At 47.6% G+C, this 20687-nt stretch overlaps 1 protein-coding gene across 3 annotated transcripts in view; it reads left to right on the forward strand.

The window, feature by feature from the left end:
* Nucleotides 1-20687, forward strand: part of xpo6 (exportin 6) — a 100140-nt gene that overhangs the window by 956 nt on the left and 78497 nt on the right. The window lies entirely within an intron of this gene.

The following is a 20687-nucleotide window of genomic DNA, read 5'->3' on the forward strand; positions in this document are numbered from 1 at the left end:
ATATTGTGGAAACAGTGGATTCTAGTGTTTGGAAATGTACTGCTTGCTTTCCTAATCATTGCTCTGAGCGATGTTGCTACTTCTTTCTGTTGGGTCTTTAGGTCATTTGTGCCCGTGTGTATTATTATGTGTTGGGGGGAGCCTAATCTGGCTTTGGTCAGCCATCCCATGGCTCTGTTTGTTGTTGGGCACCAGATCTTTTCTACTTTACTTCTAGGGAATAGCTTTTTCTCCCATAGAAATTTCCCATTTGAGTCTATGAGTATTACGACGTCAGCCTTGTTTGTGTTTACTGTCTGGTGGCTTTCGCTTGGACTCATAGTGTGTGTGCTGGGCTGGGGTGTCTGGTGTGTGCGTACCTCTTGTGAGCGGCCCGCTTGTGGTTCCACGGTGGTGGGGGAAGATTGCGAATCAGTATGCTGGTCGGTCTGTGTGGCACCCCTTGTATTGTGTGTCTGTTGCTTTTGTTCCGTGTGGGAGTGCAGCCGTTCCGTCCGGCTCTGTCTTGTCTTATCTCTAGCCTCTGGTTGCTGGTCTAATGGTGTTATCTCTCCTCTATGGCTCTCTTCTTTTTCCTGCAGCTCTTTCACCTGATTCCTAAGTAGATTCACCTGGTTCTCAAGTAGCTTCAGCTCTCTCTTGTGTCTCTCCCTCTCCTGATTTTGATCGTCATTCATTTTGAGGAAGTCCTCTCTAAGTTTAACCATCTCTATCTCTAATTGATTAAATTTATCTTTTGGTTGTATCTGGCTGTGTGATCCGGGGTATGTGTCTGGTCGGCCCTGGAAGGCTCACTCACTTCCTGGCTAGGGCTGGTCGGCCCTGGAGGGCTCACTCACTTCCTGGCTATGCTGCTCTTCTCTTGGTGAGCTGGGAATGGTAGGGGGACTATGTGTGGCTTCCTCCCTGGTAGTTATGCTGGGGTTTGTCAGTTGTATCGTGTGGCTGTGGTTCCCCGGGGTTAGTGTCTGGTTTGAACTGTGTGGCTCGTTCACCTCCTGACCAGGCAGATTTTCTCCTGGTAAGTTGTCAATGTTGGGGGGAGTGCGGGCCACTCTGGGGCTGTTCCTTCCCCCCTTAGTTAATTTTTTCAGTGTCCTGAAGGCCGTTGCAAATTTGTCGAGGTTGCCTTGCACTAATATTGTTCCGGTATTGTACGCGTTGACCGTCGTAGTTGAACTGTCTCCTGGTGTGTTAATTTTCATTATGGACCCATTTGCGGTATTTTCTAGCTTAACATTGGTATAGTGTGATTTATTGCTGTGATCCAAGCCACTGGCTGATCTGAGTAGAAAATGAGGTTACTTTTTGTCCCATTGTTGTACCAGTCAGCAAAAAGTGTTTCTGGTTTTTCTCTCATCTGCTCATGCTTGATCGCTTTTATAGCTTTTTTTGCGGTGTTGGGGGGAATCTGGAAGCGGGGCTGTTGTGGATCTTCTGATTCGCTCATTTTTGGTAAAGTATTGTTGATCTTAGAATAAGCTTTTCTGGGGCCCCGGGTTTGGTGTTTCCCTCTCCCTGTTCGCGAACTTTCCCGGTCCCCCTCTCCGACCCCGTGGTCCCTGGGCCTCGGCTTCTGGGTTCACCCTTCTCAGGTCTGGGTCTGTGAGCCGCTGTTTCCCGGTGCCTTCGGGCTGTTCCCCTCCCCCTCAGAGGTCTCTGTGCTCTGTCTCGGCCTGGCTCCTCGGGCCTTTCCCTGGCTTCAGTCTCCCTCCCTGGGCCCTGTACTCACAGTCTTGGTTTGCTTCTGGAAGCCTTCTGGTTGCTCCCCTTCTCGTCAGAGGTCTCTGGGCCTGGCTCCTCGGGCCTTTCCCGGGCTTTCTAGCCCAGCCGCCGCTCGGGCTGTGCCTCGTTCGCCGTTCGGGTGCTGGACTGCGGTCGTCGCTCGGGTGCTGGACTGCGGCCGTCGCTCGGGTGCTGGACTGCGGTCGTCGCTCGGGTGCTGGACTGCGGCCACCGATCGGGCCGTGTCTCGTTCGCCGCTCGGGCTCCCCGAGTCACCTCGTTCCGGCTGCCGCTGCGTCTCCGTGCGGCCTCCCCGATTCGCCTCGTTTCCCGAAGCGGCCTCCCCGAGTCTCCTCGCTCCGGCTGCGTCTCCGTGCGGCCTTCGCGCCTCGGTTCCCGATGCGGCCGAGTCACCTCGCTTCTGCTGCTGCTGTGGCCCCGTGCGGCCGCTGTTCTTTGGTTTGTATATTTTTTTTTTTCCTTATTTTTTTTTCTGGCTTTTTTTTTCTAATTTCCTCTGGGTTTTTTTTCCTTTGGTGGTCTTTTCCTTCCCTTACTTGAATCTAGACTAAACTAAACTTAAACTTAACTAAACAAACTAAACTAACTTAACTAGAACTAAATTTAACTTTAAAACCTTTTTAAACTTGAAATGAACCTTTTTTTTCCCCCACTTTAAACACTAAAAATTCAGCAGCCCATCTTCAGCGTGTGTATTCACTCTCTCCCCCCTCCCCCCTCCCCTCCCCCTCCCCCCTCTCCCCCCCCTCCCCCTCCCCCCTCTCCCCCCCCCTCCCCTCCCCCCTCTCCCCTCTCCCCCCCCTCTCCCCCCCCCCCTCGCTCCCCTCTCCCCCCTCTCTCCCCCATCTCTCTCCCTCTCTCTCCCCCCCCCTCTCCCCCCCCCCCTCGCTCCCCTCTCCCCCCTCTCACCCCCCATCTCTCTCCCTCTCTCTCCCTCTCCCCTCTCTCCCCCCTCTCTCTCCCCTCTCTCTCCCCCCTCCCCCCTCTCTCTCCCCCCTCCCCCCTCTCTCTCCCCCTCTCTCTCCCCCTCTCTCTCCCCCTCTCTCTCCCCCTCTCTCTCCCCCTCTCTCTCCCCTCTCTCTCCCCCCCTCCCCCCTCTCTCTCCCCTCTCCCCCCCTCTCTCTCCCCCCCATCTCACCACATCCCCCCTCTCTTCCCCCCCATCTCTCCCACTCCTCCCCCCTCCCCCTCTCCCCCCTCCCCCCCTCCCCCTCTCCCCCTCCCCCTGTCTCTCCCCCTCTCTCTCCCCCCTCCCCCCCTCTCTCTCCCCCCCTCCCCCCCTCTCTCCCCCCTCTCTCTCCCCCCTCTCTCCCCCCTCTCTCTCCCCCTCCCCCCCATCTCTCCCACTCCCCCCCTCTCTTCCCCCCCATCGCCCTCTCTCCCCCCTCTCTCCCCCTCCCCCCTGTCTCTCCCCCCTCCCCCCCCTGTCTCTCCCCCCCTCTCTCTCTCTCCCCCCACCCCCCCCTCTCTCCCCCCACCCCCCCTCTCTCTCCCCCCTCTCTCTCCCCCCACCCCCCCTCTCTCTCCCCCCACCCCCCCCTCTCTCTCCCCCCACCCCCCCTCTCTCTCGCCCCTCTCTCTTCCCCCCCACCCTCCCCTCTCTCTTCCCCCCCACCCTCCCCTCTCTCTTCCCCCACCCCCCCTCTCTCTCCCCCCACCCCCTCTCTCTCCCCCCGCCCCCCCCTCTCTCTCCCCCGCCTCTCCCCCCCGCCCCCCCCTCTCTCTTCCCCCATCTCCCCCTCTCTCTCCCCCCTCTTTCCCCCCCCCTCTTGATAGGGTGGATGCTGGGAGAATGTTTCCCTTGGCTGGGGAGTCTAGAATCAGGGGCCACAGCCACAGGATAAAGGGTAGGCCATTCAGGACTGAGATGAGAAGAAATTTCTTCACTCAGACTGTGGTGAATCTTTGGAATTCTCTACCCCAGAGGGCTGTGGAGGCTCAGTCATTGGGTATATTCAAAACAGAAGTCGATAGATTTCTGACCAGTAAAGGCATCAAGGGATATGGCAATAGGGCCGGGGAATGGAGTTGAGGCAGAAGATCAGCCGTGATCTCATCGAATGGCCCACTCCTGCTCCTATTTCTTATGTATTGTAATGGTGACCAGTATTTTATATAAAAACGTTGCCTCTTTTGATTTGTATCGTATCTCTCTCTACTAGTACATCCTGTCACATTGTCTGTACTTTTCTCTGCCCTCATGCACTGGGCTGATGTATTGAATTCACGTTTCCCACAGTAACCCCATGTCCTTTGTGCTCCTTTACCAATTATATTAATCTACATTTGCTATATTGGCCCAGTTTCCCGAAAGATCCGAATTCTTCGGAACCAGGTTGCACCATTCCTCGTTCATTACACTGACTCCAGTTTTAGCATTATTGGCAAACTGAAATCTTGCTTTTAATACCCTTCTTCAAGTCATTTTTAAATGTATTTGTGTGTAAGTTCTACCTCTCAAGATGTCCCCTAGGTTATTCTCCCCGCCCTTACCCTTTTCAGCTTTAAAAGTTCTGATTTATATCTACCGTCTTGTTTTTAAATCAATTTTCTGTTCAACATTCCACCCCTATTCCATGATTTTCTGTCTCAAACATTCATTTCCTGATGCACAGTGGTAGTTCTATCTTGGAAAAACTCCAGCAAGTTTACTAAACATGTTTTTATTGAGCTGTGCTATTTCAGGCCGACTCCCTCCATCCCCATTAGATTCCTTAAAATAGTTTTGAAGATTGTGCCTACATTGGATCACCTTACAGGTCTGTAGTTTCCAGGTGTGTCTGTTAACCCTTTATTTAAACAATGAAGTTCCATGTTTGCTGTAGTCGGATGTCTGGAAGCAGGGTTTCAAGCTGCTCTCCGATCGAGTCAAGGGGCAAATAACGTGATAGAAAAAAGAGAGTTTGGCTTGCATTACCAATAATACTCTGTACGAATAAGATCTGAGTGATACAGTATAGACTAATGCTGAGCTGGGCCTGTCAGCCACAGCAGTTCAGCGAGTTATAATTTCAGTACGTTGTGCGCGAGTGGCTAGGACTGTGCCACTGTGTGGTTACTGTTAACCGTGCTGATGCAGATTCAAATACTCGACAACTTGGATTGAGTTTACAGGCGTTCATCCTGTGACACTCTGAAGCTGATTGCACTTATCGTGCCGTGGTTTGCCATAATTTTTATTCTTGCAACTGCTGTCTTGGGAGGACAATCATCTACTTGCCTCCCTGATATACCATCTGCTGGAACTGTTCCTCTGCTTGCCTTCCGCCATCCTGATAAAATTCTGCTTTTTTTTTTTGGTTTCCAGTTTTAGCCCAGTAAGTGTGTGAAATGTAGAAATACATGTTGGCATGCCTTCAGAATACAGAGACCTAGGCAGGAATCTCCAGGAACCCTTTTTTTTTTGGCTCTATGCACTTGTTAAAGGAGGAATTAGACTGATGTTGAAGTGGGCTGCTTGGGTACTTGGGTCTGAGGGCGTTGTATGGTGGTTTCACTTGGGAAGCAGATATTCAGATTTTATTCCTGGTCACAGTGTGGAGGTTTTCTGCTTGTGGTCCCTCTCTCAAAGAGGCAAGTAATCCTTCTGTTAAAAGTCTGGCCAAGCAGTGACTTAACAGACATATCTATTGATGCTGCAGGAGTAGTAAGTTTGCTATAGTGTCTTTTAATTGTGACCTTTGGGTATCCTGTTGGGGCAGTGTCCTCTTGACCAGAAGCTACTTTTGGGGGAAGGAGAGGGTGGAGAAAAATTGAAAGTGAAATTTGCTACGGTGAAGGAGGGCAGCAGGGAATGGGAGTCCCATTTAGTGAACTCATTATTGGTATCAGATACTCTTCATTCATGTGTAGCACAGTTAGATACAGTGCAATGCCCAGCCGAGAGGAGCGCCATACTTGCACCATTGTGGCATTTTGTCATTTCCTACACCAGCATTGCTGCATGTTATAATTGTACTTGTTTCAGAATTTTTTACCCAGCGTAGTTTAAAACCTAGCAGGTGCTGGCTTCATGCTTCCTCGGTTGGTGCTGGTGCTAAGATGGGCTGATTTCCAACACTTCCTACAGTTTCAGCAGTGAATCTTTTTCAGACTTTATCTGAACCTTGTACCCAGTTGGGTTGTGTCGTTAAAACAACAGTTGGGCACAGATGTGGCTGTGCAGCAAGAGATTTTGCACCGCACTTGTCAGTGAGTAGAGCACGTTCAACCTGCAGGCAGCCAAAAGGCCAGGAACCATTGTCGTGATTAGAAGCAATTCTGATGACGGTTTGAGTTTGATGAGTATGTACAGAAAGGGCATTATTCTGGCATTTACAGCTTTCTCCCTGAGTTGGTCAAGCGCATTGATTTCTGTTGAGGCATTGTTGCATTAAACAATGATCAGGAGGGGTGCAAATTCAGGTATCGTTGAATGGAAGTCTGCAGTATTTTGTCTTTTGTTATCATTGGACGGTATACACCCAAATGCCATGACTGAGGGAGTTAACTCTATTTTATTTAACAGTGATTATAAGGCTAGGCAGCAGTGCTGGTATCGGAGAAGGAAGCTATGCATAGTGAGTCTAAGGGACTTATCAGAAGATAGGCTTTTGGTCTGAATGGGATTGCTGTTTTTTTGCAGTGATTAAAGGATTTTGGAAGCAATTCAACTTGGTTGTGTTTCACAAGATTACCATGTGTCCTAGCAAGCCAACATGCTTCCTTCATAAAGATGAGGACTATTATTTTAATGGGTTGCAAGTGGAGGAGAGGCTGAGTGCCATAGTCTCCCCAATTTAGACTGCAACATTCTGATTTAACTAAAAGTTTCAAACGGTCCAAAACCAATGTTGTGCTTTTTGCCTGGTAACCAGTTTTACTTTTGCACTGAGGTGATGGTTGTTATGTATTGTGTGTTCTAGTGTGTGTTCTCCTCCCACTTGTGGTGGCGCTGTCACAGGAGATAAATGGTTGGGTGTTCTCTGTTAAGTTTTAGCTCTCTTTGTTCGGAACTTGCCAGAACTTCCTTTCCTTCCAATAAAGCACTTCATGTTTGAATCTCTGAGTTCTGAGTCCTAAATTGTGTCTAGGTAGAAAGGTACCGACACAACAAGTGGCAATGAGGAGCGGATGAATCTGTGTACGTTACGGGTGCGATGAGTAAACAGAAAATTTAATTTGAAACGTGAGATGGCTACTATATTAGGAAACATCGGTGATTTTGATGAAAATGTGGAGCAATGGAGCGCATATACGGAACGTTTTGACTATTTTGTATTGGCAAATGCGGTGGCAAATGAAAAGGTCGTGCCTACCTTTTTGAGTGTAATCGGGCCGAAGACTTTCAATTTACTTCGCAGCCAGATAAGCCAGGAACTAAAACATATAAGCAACTAGTGGAAATTCTTGGAGCACATTTTTCACCAAAACCTCTGGTTATTGCTGAGAGATTTAGATTTCACAAACGGAATCAAGAGGAGGGGGAATCAGTGACGATGTTTATTGCTGCTTTAAAAAGGTTGTCGGAACACTGCCAGTTCAAGGAGGTGCTGAATGACACCATTAGAGACAGGCTGGTGTGTGGTCTGCAAAATGCAGCCACACAGAAGCGCCTTCTTACTGAGGACAACCTTACTCTTGAAAAGGCCATTGAAGTTAGTGTCTCCATGGAGATGGTGGAAAAGGAGGCTCACCAGCTGAGTTCAACAGGGAGAGTTCACAAGGTGTCGTCTGAGCCTAAAGGTGCGTGGAACGGCACATGTTACCGTTGTGGGAAAACGGGCCATCACGCTAATAACTGCTGGTGTACGGAGCTGGAATGCCGAAATTGTGGCAAAAAGGGTCACATTGAACGCGCCTGTAGAGGTAAAAAAAGAACAGACAGAGCTGGGAAGCATGGAAGCAAAATGTCTGTATTTGGACAAGAGAGGAAAAAGAGTGTTCATTCAGTGCAGTATGATGGAACAAGCAAAACAGAGGGGAGCGACACCTCTGAGGAGGAAGAGGTGCACATACTGACGGTTGCAGGCGATTCAAATGGCTACTGGGTGTCACCACTGGTGGAGGGACAATCCGTGCGGATGGAGGTGGACACAGGCGCGGTTGTGTCCCTTGTTTCAGACACTGTCTACAACAAAATGCTAAAGCATCTTACCTTCAGCCAACAAACATTGTGCTAAAGACGTATACCGGCGAACCTGTGGCCATGAGAGGCGTCATTGAGGTGACAGTTAAATTGAACGGACAGACTGCAAAACTGCCACTATATGTGGTAAAGGGAAATTACCCATCGCTACTGGGACGTGCGTGGCTAGAGAAAATCACGCTGGACTGGTCTGCAGTCCGCATGATGTCAAAAGGGGAGTCAGGTCTGACTGCAGTGTTAAACAAACATGCAGAACTCTTCAATGGGGAACTTGGGAGCATGAAAAAGATCAGCGTGAGACTGGACATTAAACCTGACAGCAAGCCGAAGTTTCACAAAGCCCGACCTGTACCCTATGCAATTAGGCCAAAAGTTGAGGCTAACTTGGAGGCCTTAGTCGAGAATGGAGTCCTGGAGCCTGTGAGCGTGAGCAAATGGGCCACACCCATTGTTCCTGTCTTGAAAAAGGATGGATCTGTTCGAATCTGCGGGGATTTTAAGGTGACTATTAACCCGGTGCTGTCTGTGGAACAGTACCCTCTTCTCCTCGTTGATCTTTTTACGGGCCTGGCCGGAGGGCAAAAGTTCAGCAAAATAGACTTATGCCAGGCTTATCTACAAATGCATGTCGATGACAAATCAAAGGAGCTGCTGACAATTGTGACACACAAGGGGCTATACAGGTACTGCCGCCTTCCGTTTGGAATTACGTCGGCCCCTGCTCTATTCCAAAGGGCAATGCATCAGATTTTGAGTGGACTGCCAGGAGTCCAGTGCTACCTGGACGACATCCTTGTCACTGGGACAAATGAGGAGGATCATCTTCTGAACTTGGATGCGACACTACAACGACTGAAAGCGTATGGACTCAGAGTTCGTAAAGACAAATGTGAATTCTTTCAGTCTTCAGTTGAGTACCTGGGGCATGTGATTGACGCTACTGGCCTGCATAAGGCGCCGCCAAAGGTCAAGGCGATCGTGGAGACCCCAGAATGTGAGCCAGTTACGTTCATTTCTGGGGCTACTTAACTACTATGGGAAGTTTATTCCAGACTTAGCAACTGATGTAACGGCTTCAGCAATGTTGCTATGTCAAGGCAAAACATGGAAATGGACTGAACTGTGCAACAAAGCTTTCGCCCAAGCAAAGAAAGCATTGCTGAATTCGGAGGTCCTGACACACTTCGACCCAAAGCTACCCGTGCAGCTAGCATGTGATGCATCACCATATGGTGTGGGAGCAGTCATATCCCACATCATGCCTTCGGGTGAAGAGAAACCTATCGCCTTCGCATCACGCACCTTGAACAAGGCCGAGAGTAACTATGCGCAGATCGAGCGCGAGGCCTTGGGAATCATTTTTGGAATTCGAAAATTTCATCAGTACCTGTTTGGGAGAAGGTTCACACTCCTGACGGACCACCGTCCATTGACTTCAATCTTCGGGCCCCACACTGGAATTCCGTCTCTCGCTGCAAGCAGGATGCAAAGGTGGGCTTTACTGTTGTCAGGACACACATACGACATCAAATATCGCAAATCAGACTTGCACGGCAACGCAGACGGTCTCTCGAGGCTACCCTTGCCTGTTACTCCCCCAGAGCCTCGTCAGATAGACATCTTTTACTTTAGACAAGTGGAGGGAGCACCTGTCACTGCAGTTCAGGTGCGAAGGTACACCCGCAACGATCCAGTCCTGTCTGAGGTAATGGACGATGTCATTCGAGGGAAAGCGATAGGAGATTCTCCTAGTTTGAAACCTTACGTTTCAAAAAGAAATGAGCTCTCCGTCCAGGCAGGTTGTCTTCTTTGGGGACGCCGTGTCATCATTCCGCCACCTCTGAGGGAACCTATACTGCAACAACTTCATACAGGCCACAGTGGGATGGTTCGGATGAAGGAAATGGCAAGAAGCTACTTCTGGTGGCCAGGTCTCGATGGGAATATTGAAGAGAAAGCCAAAACATGTTCCCCATGTCAAAGGGTCCGGAATGTTCCACAGCTGGCAACCCTACACCCCTGGGATTGGCCTGCAGAAGTGTGGCAGCGAGTACATGTGGACTTCGCCGGTCTTTTTGAAGGGAAGATGTTTATGGTGGTTGTGGACGCTCGTAGCAAGTGGCCAGAGGTCGCTGTGATGAGGTCTACCACGGCAGAGAAAACAATTGAGAAACTTGGTGAGATGTTCAGCTGTTACGGTTCACCAGAACAACTCGTAAGTGACAACGGTCCACAATTTGTATCACAGGAGTTTGCAACCTTCCTGCATGTGAATGGTGTCCAACACATCAGGTCTGCGCCCTATCATCCCTCTACTAACGGCCAGGCAGAAAGGTTTGTGCAAACTTTGAAGCACGCCTTGAAGGCATCGCAAGGTCAGGGCTCAATCCACCAACGTCTGAACAGCTTCCTGTTGTCCTACAGGAACGAGCCGCATGCCACAACCAAAACAGCACGGTGGCATAGTGGTTAGCACTGTTGCCTCACAGCGCCAGGGACCCGGGTTCGAATCTGGCCTCGGGCAACTGTCTGTGTGGAGTTTGCACATTCTCCCCGTGTTTGCGTGGGTTTACTCCGGGTGCTCCGGTTTCCTCCCACAGTCCAAAGATGTGCAGGTTAGGTTGATTGGCTGTGATAAATTGACCATTAGTGTTAGGGGGATTAAATACGCGGGGATAGGGTGGGATATGTGTTGGTGTAGGGGTTACGGGGATCGGGTGGGATATGTGTCGGGCAGGCTCGATGGGCCGAAATGGCCTCTATCTGCACTGTGGGGTTTCTGTGATTCTGTGAAAACTTCCCCCGCTTCGCTAATGATGACTAGGCAGTTGCGGACAAGTTTTGACTTAAACCTCCAAGGGCAGAACAGGTTGTCCATTGTCAACAACAAGCTCAAGTTGAAAAGAGAGAGAAAAGAGCCAAGGAGAGACTGTTTCATCCGGGAGAGCACGTCCTAGCTCGAAACTACAACACTGGACCGAAATGGGTTCCTGCTACGGTGATCGCGCAGACGGGCCCTGTGTCTTACACGGTTGAGACTGCTGAGGACGTCGTCTGGAGAAGACACACAGATCAACTGTTGCTAGGAGCAGAGACAGCCACAGAGGCTCCAACGGCTGGTTGGCCTGAACTGTTTCCGGATGATACCGCAAACCAGCATCCTTTGCCACAGTGCTCTTCCCCAACACAGGAAGTCAAAGAGACGGTTCCACCTGTGCAAACTCCTGACTTTCAACTGACACAGGCACCTTCTCCATCCAGGCCTGTGTCAATGCCTACTGCTGTGGAAGCCAGCGATGACCGCCGGTATCCTGTCACAGAGAGCGGCAGCCTCCAAGACGCTTGGATCTGTAGGCTTAGTGACTTACCCACAAGACTGGGGCAGAATAAACCCCAGGGTAAAGTCAGGGTTTGAGGCAGTCTACCTCTACCCTAGGTTCGTTGAGTGCAATTAAAGTAACTTACCTGTTGAGGAATAATGTGGACCTTCCATTTAAGAGGGGAGGAAATGTTATGTATTGTGTGTTCTAGTGTGTGTTCTCCTCCCACCTGTGGTGGCGCTGTCACAGGAGATAAATGGTTGGGTGTTCTCCGTTAAGTTTTAGCTCTCTTTGTTCGGAACTTGCCAGAACTTCCTTTCCTTCCAATAAAGCACTTCATGTTTGAATCTCTGAGTTCTGAGTCCTAAATTGTGTCTAGGTAGAAAGGTACCGACACAACAATGGTATGCTGCACCTTCCTCAGTCAAAGAAACAAGATTACTTGGCCTGTAGGGGCATTCACACACATGGCTGTCCATTGGCTGACCTGCCTGGCCGTGCACCAAAGCTAATAGGGAACCATCCTGTTTCCCCCTCTGCCAGCACAGCTCTTGGTCTGAGCAGCTCGGAGAGCTGGAAGTTAAGTACCATGTAGCCGCATCCATCATTGTGCCCATCTACAGATTAGTGATGTCGTCTAAACTGAACACAGGATTTAAATAAAATTTGACTGTAAGGAGCTGTTGCTGGAACTGCATTGGATATCAGCCCAGTCCAGCTCCAACTATGACTGGAATAGTGAAGCCCTGTTATCCCCGCAGCTCACGATTAATGCAGTCTTTCCAAAGCCCAGAAGAGGCTTCTTAGGCCCTCATTAGCTGAGCTCTTGTTAACTGGGGAGTTGCTGTAGTGTGCTGAAATGGAACACAAAGCAGCATTAACTTTAGCACGGTTAACTGATAAGGTAGCGGAGATGCTGTTGAAGGAAAGGGGTATGTTTCGTGTGTTGCCTTATAAATGTTGATTGTGTTTCTTACCCAAATTCAGTAAGTGGCAAAACTGTTATTAAATGAAGAACAAGTTACCTAAAGGTGAAGGAAGAGGTTCTAAATGTACCCAGAGTTTTGAGTGTTTGAAGTTTTGCTCCTATCTCTGCCTGTGGTTAACAAGGGTGTGACCAAATTAACAGTATTGACACCTTCAGGCACTACATGAGGGGTTAAAAACCAGGCGCTCAAACTATGTCTAACTCTATAGCGTTGTGGCAATCTGGTTGTTTTCCAGGCAGTTTGTTTAAGGGAGGGGTTGAGCTACTTATTCAAACACAGAAATGCTGTGAAATTTGTTCGTGTGTCTGATTGGTAGTTCCTTTTGAATTTAGCAGAACGTTATTTAAATTCATGAAGCCCTAGTAACTGTTTCGAGGGGTGTTTATTACTAAGGGTGTTTGTACTTGTCAAATTAAACGGGTTTTTATCTGCACCCTCTGAAGATGGTCAGTTTGGGATTTCTGAATATTTATGTTGGGTAAGGATGGTAAAAGGGAAAATTGCTATACAAGAATATTGATCGAAACTAGCAGAGTTATGAACTAAATTTTCTACTACATGAGTTAGCAAAATGTAACTGCTATAAAAATGATAAATTTCTGCTATTCCATTCCTTTACTGTTCAATAAATTTGTCTGTTAAAGCTTAAAACAGGTCTAGCATAGTGTCCTGTTGTAACCTGAAAACTAGGAAGATTCTGTATTGGAAGAAGGATTTCTTAGATATTGGGGCAAGTGGAAACACTCTAGCAATGTGAGAGTACTCTGATACATGCCAAGAATATGTAGAGTAAAAAGACCCAAAACATAATGAGTGAGTTTCACTTTCTCGGTAGCACCTGGTTCCTACAAAATAATCCTTGAATCAAAATAACTTGCATCTTGAGCCCTGATGGGAGGGGACGCATTGACATCTGGCTCAGTTTGTCCATTTGTAACTTAGGACATTTGGCAAATATCTGGGAATATTCCAACTGTTCATTGAGGTTGTTTGAAAATGCCATTGTTTGTTTTGATTGTTCACGTGACTGCTTGTGGACACTTTGGAGACTCGCAGGGTACACCTGGTTCATAATTTCAATTACCAAAGTCATTCTCTGTTTTGAGGAGTGCCTTTTGATGTTTCGGTGAGCATCATTTCCTGCAAAAATTGACCTTTGCTCTTGGCAGTCCACTCGTGAAGGCGTTGACTCTTTGGAGTGCACGAGTGCCCTGATGGTGAGTATCGGCAGCTTATTCAGGCATTGCTGGGAGGGGAATTGCAGCTGAATTCAATCTATACGTACGCTTCCACTAGCTAGTGAGCAGTGGCAACCCTGAGCCATTTATTTTGTTATCTTATTATCCCCGAAACACTCGAGTAAATTTTAGTCCTGCTGCCGCAGACTGAGATCAGCTAACTTACACTGACTAAAGATCGAGGTAGGTTTGTTCGGCTAAGTTAGTCACTCAACCTTGCTCAGCCATCTGGGTACCTGGATTGCATTTTCAATCCTGTGCACAGCCGCCTCTCACCAATTTGTAATTGTGTCTGTATATGCAGCGGGACAATTTGGAACTTGTAGCTCCGGTGGTGCTTCGAGTTAATTGCAGACATCTACACCCTTGAGCTCAGTGGTACTCCTCTGTTTGCTGTGCATCTGCTCGCTAGTTATTTTTAGTACCGCTAGTGCGCACCTCTTTAACTTGCCTCCTTACCGTCCCCTTTTCTGGGTGCACACTGCTGGAATCATTGTGCTGCAGACAGTGGGGGGGGGGGGGTGCACTGAGCTGCACATTGCAGCAGCTTTACCTGAAAGTGTTGGCAGGGATTTTGTTTTGCTGTATTGTGCCACGTTTTCTGTCTTGCGGCCTGTCCCATTTCCACTGATGGTCTCTCTGTTGTCGGGCTGTGCCTCTGGAGGTTAAACAAAGGTGGCAGGGGCACATTTTATGTGTTTGGCTGACAGCATGCAGGCGAGCTCAGTGCTATCGGGCTTTAATATGGGTCATTCTTTAAGGTGGACTGTACAAAAGACCAGCAGAAAACTGCCTGTCTGCATGGGTGAAGGGTTTTGGTTGTGTTGCGGAAAGCGAGAGCCCAGCTGTGACTGAATTGTGCCTTTTCCTTGGAGTATTGTGTGCTGTGGTTAGTTGGGTCGTTAAGTGCCACGTGCAAGTGAAGATTGTCCACCTGCGTGAGGCTGGTGATTGTGGGGTGGGTAGAAAAGTGGCATTGTGTCAATAAAGTGGTGTTAAACATTAGTGGGATCAGCAGGGCTCCATGCTGTGCTGCCGTGGATCGGATCAAGGGATTGCCGCTTTCTGGGATGTGGAGGGTGCAATTGCAAGTTGCAAAAATGGTGCCATTTTGACACGCACTTGAGCTGCACTGCAAACTTGACTCCTTCCATATATAGGCAGCACTCCCAACTTAAACTGGCTTTTTTTTTTAAAGTGTTCCACATGTGAATTGATAAAGTGAGCTTTGTTTAAAGCATGGAGTCAGTGGAATTCAGCTTGTAAATAGGCGTGGGACAGAGCTAATAGACTTCAAAATGTAAATAAAAAATTGTGTTTAAAGACAGAGGAACATCGTGGCGAGACGTCTGATATTTCTGCTTTGACTAATCAAAGGATGTGAGTCAGTCAGATCTGTAGCTCGGTAAAGCAAAGTTCCCTGTACTTTGCCCCAGTAATATGCTGCAGCCTCTGGAGTGTGCCAACTTACTCCAGGGTGTGATTATTTTCCATTTCCCACACCAGCCATTGTGTGGCATGGGAGTGGGCGTGCGAGCTGTTGAAGGAAAGGGGAATAACGGGATGTGGGATCAGGATGGGTACGTGGGGTCACGATACTGCTCGTGTGGAGGGTGAACAGCAATGTACATTGGCTGGGCCCAACAGCCAGCTTCCCTGCTGTAATTTCTGTGTATTTCTATTGGCAAATATGGGGCAGTTTTGTGCTTTGGGCCCGTGCCCATTAGGAACTAGAGCAAGTCTCTGGGGGAGAGTGCTGTTTGATTACATGGTGCAGCAGTTGGCTTTCAGAGGCTGCTGTTCGCTCCATGAAGCTGCTCAGGAGACCACTGTTAGCAGATAGTTATCAGTAACCGGAGAGGCAGTGATTTCTTTGCCACTTGTTTGCAGGTCACTAAGGTTGGGAAAACTGAGTTATGGGTTTACTGCAAAATCAGTTTGTGGCATTGGGATATGGATGGCCATAAGCTAACAAGAAGACTATGTAATTGATATGTTTTTAAATCTCTTGTTCTGTGCTCTTTTCTTTTGCTGTTGCTACATTCACTTAGGTCGGGACAAACAACACTGCATGTACCCTGCCTTGGGAGTTGATGAGGCAGTCCTTTCATCAGGGTTTGGCTATATTGTGGCGTGTGTGAATTTAATAGACAAGTGTGGCCAAACCTGACGGCCATCAGTGTTGATTTAAGCTAGTAGTGCATGGTGTTGGATAGGATTGGTTTCTTTAAATTGTGTGTTTACATCAATTTGCATTTATGTAGAGACTTTAGCATAGCAAGATGCCCTGAATTGCAAGATAACTTTAGAGAAGTTTTTGAAGGTGGCGAGATGTAGCAAGGTGGCGGGGTTTGGGAGAAGAACTAGAGGGTTGGGCAAGGTGGGTATCTGGTCGCAAATTTATTTCTTGAGATTTTTTTTTAAAAGTTGAAATCCTGTTTGCAGAACATTTCCTGGAATGTAGCAGGATCTTGGTTCTGATGCAGGAACTTTAAAAGGTAGTTTGAGTCCCGCTCCTATTCTGTCTCTACTCCCTCTCCAAGGTCTGTTTCTGCTGCACTTTCCCTACCCAAGCCCCTTTCTGTTGCTGATCCCTCGTCCTCTCTTTCCCCTCCCCACTATAGCTTGATTCTGTTTCTGCTGACTTCGTCTTCCTCTAGGCCTCACTCTTTACTGGTCTTTCTCTGTTATAGGCAGTTGTATTTTTTCTGCAGGCTACTCCTGCTGTAGGTCTATGTCCTGTGCTATGATACTTGGCAGCTGATCTGTCCCACTTACTCTCCAGTTCTCTCTGAGGCCATGCTGTACCCCTATACATCTTCAAGGTGACATGCATCAAGAAGCCAAAATAAAATAAATTAAATGGCATCAGGTTGCATTATGGTTGAAACTGAGGGGAATGGGATAAAGCATTACTCTTGCCCCAATATAATGGCTAACTTTGTGTCTGTTTGCACCATAGTGCTTAGTTTCTCTGCTAAATAATCCGCTGCAAGGAAATATTTTCCCCTTATTGCTCAGTTTTACACATTTAACGACAATAAATAAGCTTTAAATAAATGATTGATTCACGTATCCTACAGCAAAGGAATGACAAACTAATAAAAGAGAGGGTGATTGTACACTGACGGGATGGGAGCTGGAGCCTCAAGGTAGAGTCAGACAGTAGTTCAGTATAGTGTGAGGTCATGGCCTTGTGGCACTGTCAAGTGAGTAACCTTCGACTTCAACATACAGAAACCCGAGGTGCTTAACGAGAGGATGTAAAGTGCATAACTCAGAGGGGAGGGGTTTGTATTCTTTTGGTTGATCCTTTATCGGGTATGGTGAATTACTGTTTGAATTGAGGGTTTGATCAAGGAAATGGCTGATCCTGTTTTTACTCTAGGTTTCCCTATTGCTGTTACAGTCATAGAAACATCGAAAAATGGGAGCAGGAGTAGGCCATTCCATATGATCATGGCTGATCCTCTATCTCAATACCATAGTCCCGCTCTCTCCCCATACCCCTTGATGTCTTTTGTGTCTAGAAATCTATCTGTCTCCTTCTTAAATATATTCAGTGACTTGGCCTCCACAGCCTTCTGTGGTAGAGAATTCCACAGGTTCACCACCCTCTGAGTGAAGACATTTCTCCTCATCTCAGTCCTAAATGTCCTACCCCGTATCCTGAGACTGTGACCCCTCGTTCTAGATCCCCCAGCTTGGGGAAACATCCTCCCTGCATCCAGTCTATCTAGCCCTGTCAGAATTTTATACGTTTCAATGAGATCCCCTCTCATTCTTCTAAACTCTAGTGAATACAGGCCTAGTCGACCCAATCTCTCCTCATACGACAGTCCTGCCATCCTAGGAATCAGTCTGGTGAACATTCGCTGCACCCCCTCTATGGCAAGTATATCCTTTCTTAGGTAAGGAGACCAAAACTGCACACAGTACTCCAGGTGTGGTCAATGTTTCCTGTAAGCTGCGCTTTGTTCAGCACGGCCTGTTTCTTTTAATGTGCGCTCCCTTTAAATTTCTGCGCATGCGCGGTATTTACAATATCAAAGCCGGTGAGCGGCCTGTGCGGGACCTTTCCCATTACTGCACGGCTGCGCAGCTCAGAGGGATCATTGGTTACAGTACTGTTTTAGCTCTTCAGACACTTTTTAAAAACTTGATATACTGATCTGTAATTACTCAGATGGGCTAGCTTAGAAATAAGGAACAGGTTCTCAAATAGGTTTGTTCAGTTTATCAGACTGAAAGATCCTAGTTTGTAAAATGATGCAACCTTATCTGATTTCTCACAAGAGCTTGATGAGAACAAAATCGGTTTTATGTTAGCAGTTCATGCAATTTGTGACTGGATCTTTTTAAACCTAGTTTTGTGTTATTAAGTGCTGGTGTATCGTCCTTGCAGAGAAGGACCCTCCATGAGGTGCTGTGCTGAGGGATTGTCACACTTCCATTAATGGCTTTTCGAGTAGAATGGGAATTGTTAACCAGCACTGTCACAATTCTAGGGACAAGTATTTAAGCATTGCCTGACCAAATGTTCAAAAGTGATAAACATTTAAGAGACAATATATCATTAAAAAGGTGGTGATAATCAGTTTTGAAAATGGGGGAACTAGTGCCTGAGGAAAGGGTGAAGTTGACTGTTACCAAGCACTGGGGTGAGGAGGGATCGTTATTTACATCACTGGATGTTAATTTGTTGTATTATAATCTTCAGCTACCCCACGCATGTCCCCTCCAAGGCTTTACTGTACTGTGCCAACTTTGTAACAGCATCCAGGACATCCTGCATATATTTTAGTGCCTTACAGATACGGTGTGATATTTGTCTTGTTTTGTTGAATATTCTAATGGTTGTGGAAGGGGGGGGGTGCGGTGCGGTGGTTCTAATACCCCTTTCCCCCCCCCCCCCCCTAATATTCTCTCCTCTCCTGGAGGTGTTGACTCTTGCTGGGATAGGATTCTGAGAGTGCCTGCAGTCCTTGGTACCTCACCCAATTGGCCATTTTTTCATGTGTGAGCCAGGGCAATGTGTCAACAAAATTGTTCATTTGTGCAAACATCGCTATAGAGCCTGATCTTGTCCTCTCGGGTACTGTGAATTATGCACTTTCCAGCAAGTCATTTGCTAGTGATGAGCAGGAGCCCTAGCTTCCTCCAACTCGTAGCCCAGTGATACTCTGCTGGCACCTCCCAGTATCCCTGTGTATGACAGGTAGTATAGTTACCCACTGTTACTATGGAGCTTGTGATCGAAGTAGCTGATTTTTTGCTGATTGTCTTTGTCTTTTTTTTTTGTTGAACATTCTTAACTTGACATATTGGTGCCACCAGTATATTGGCATTACTGTGCTTGTGATCTTCAGGCCAGCTTGGACCATATCACCAATATTCTGTGCTGTTTTGGGATGTGCCCTCTCTGTAAATGGAGGTTGAAAGAAGTGTCAGGTTGTTCCAGTTGGTAACACTCAGAAGTTTGTGGGTTTAAGCCTCATACCAGGGCTTTGGGCCATAATCTAGACTGGCACAAGAGTGTTGCACTGAGAGGTGCCATCCTTTGGATGGGAGCTTAAGCTGAGGTCCTGTCTACTTCATTAAAGAACTTGAGGCACTAATTATAGAGTGGGGAATGTTACTTGGTGTCCTGGCCGACATTTCCCTCTCCACCAACATGACCAAATAACACCACATTAATTGGTTGTACATCTCATTGCTGTTTGGGGGATGTTGCTGATGCAGAACGGCTGCTGTCTAATTGCAAAGGACTAGAGAACATCACCAATTGTCTGAGGTAGGGGTCCCGACTAAAATAATGGCAGTTTCTGTTGATACCGGTGCACCTTATGTGGCTTGGTGTCAACTTTTGACTATGCTCCTGTGAAACGCCTCGAGACGTTTTTACTATGTTAAAAGCGTGATATAAATGCAAGTTGGAACTCAGTGGGTAAGTATAAGATGCTTGCAGGAAATGAAAGCTAGCATATAGTGTAAATTGTACCCCTTTCAGCAAATGAGGGAGACTCGGTGATCGATAATTCCTTTTTGAATCTACAAAGGTGTTGGTTGTCTAACATGGACAGTCTGTTGGTGTGATGATTGGATCGGTGGTGATATGCTAGTGAAGTTTTGCAAGAGATGTATAAATTAAAAGGCATGTTGGGACGGGCTTCACTTGGCCAGTGCTGGGACTAGAGTCCTGGCGGATCATATAACTAGGGCTGTGGGGGGGGAGGTTCCTAGAGAGCAAATAATACAAATGACAACAGAGAAGGTCATAGACTTAGGTAGCAGTGGGGAAATTAAAAACCAGAGCATGTCAGGAAGCGGCAGAAGGTATGGAGTAAAAGGTAAAGTAATAAAAAGGGCAAAAGCAGGAACTAAGTGTCACAAAACATCTTTGAAAGTTCTCTATCTGAATGCACGTAGCATTCGTAACAAAATAGATGAGTTAATGGCACAAATAACTAGATATGGGTATGATCTTGTGGCCATTACAGAAACATGGCTGCAGGGTGACAATGCCTGGGAATTAAACATACCAGGTTATTTAACGATCAGGAAGGACAGGCAGGAAGGGGAGGTGGGGTGGCTATGTTAATAAAGGAAGGAATCACTGTAATACAGAGAAATGATATTGGGTCAAAAGATCAGGACAATGAAACAGTTTGGGTGGAGGTAAGGAATAATAAGGGGAAAAAAACACTAGTGGGCGTAGTCTATAGGCCTCCGAACTGTGGCAACTCTGTTGGACGGAGTATCAATCAGGAAATAGTTGAGGCTTGTAATAAGGGAACATCTATAATTATCACAGAATCACAGAAACCCCACAGTGCAGATAGAGGCCATTTTGGCCCATCGAGCCTGCGCTGACACATATCCCACCCGATCCCCGTAACCCCTACACCGACACATATCCCCCGTAACCCCACATATTTTAATCCCCCTAACACTAAGGGTCAATTTATCATAGCCAACCAACCTAACCCGCACATTTTGGACTGTGGGAGGAAACCGGAGCACCCGGAGAAAACCCACGCAAACACGGGGAGAATGTGCAAACTCCACACAGTCACCCGAGGCCGGATTCGAACCCGGTCCCTGGCGCTGTGAGGCAACAGTGCTAACCACTATGCCACCGTGCTGGGGGATTTTAACTATCATATGAATTGGACAAATCAAATTGGGCAGGGCTGCCTTGAGGATGAGTTCATTGAGTGTATTAGGGATGGGTTTCTTGAGCAGTATGTAACTGAACCGACCAGGG

The sequence above is a fragment of the Somniosus microcephalus genome, chromosome 11, assembly GCF_052327205.1.
Source record: "Somniosus microcephalus isolate GS21.2 chromosome 11, FLI_Smic_1.0, whole genome shotgun sequence".
In the NCBI taxonomy this organism is placed as follows: domain Eukaryota; kingdom Metazoa; phylum Chordata; class Chondrichthyes; order Squaliformes; family Somniosidae; genus Somniosus; species Somniosus microcephalus.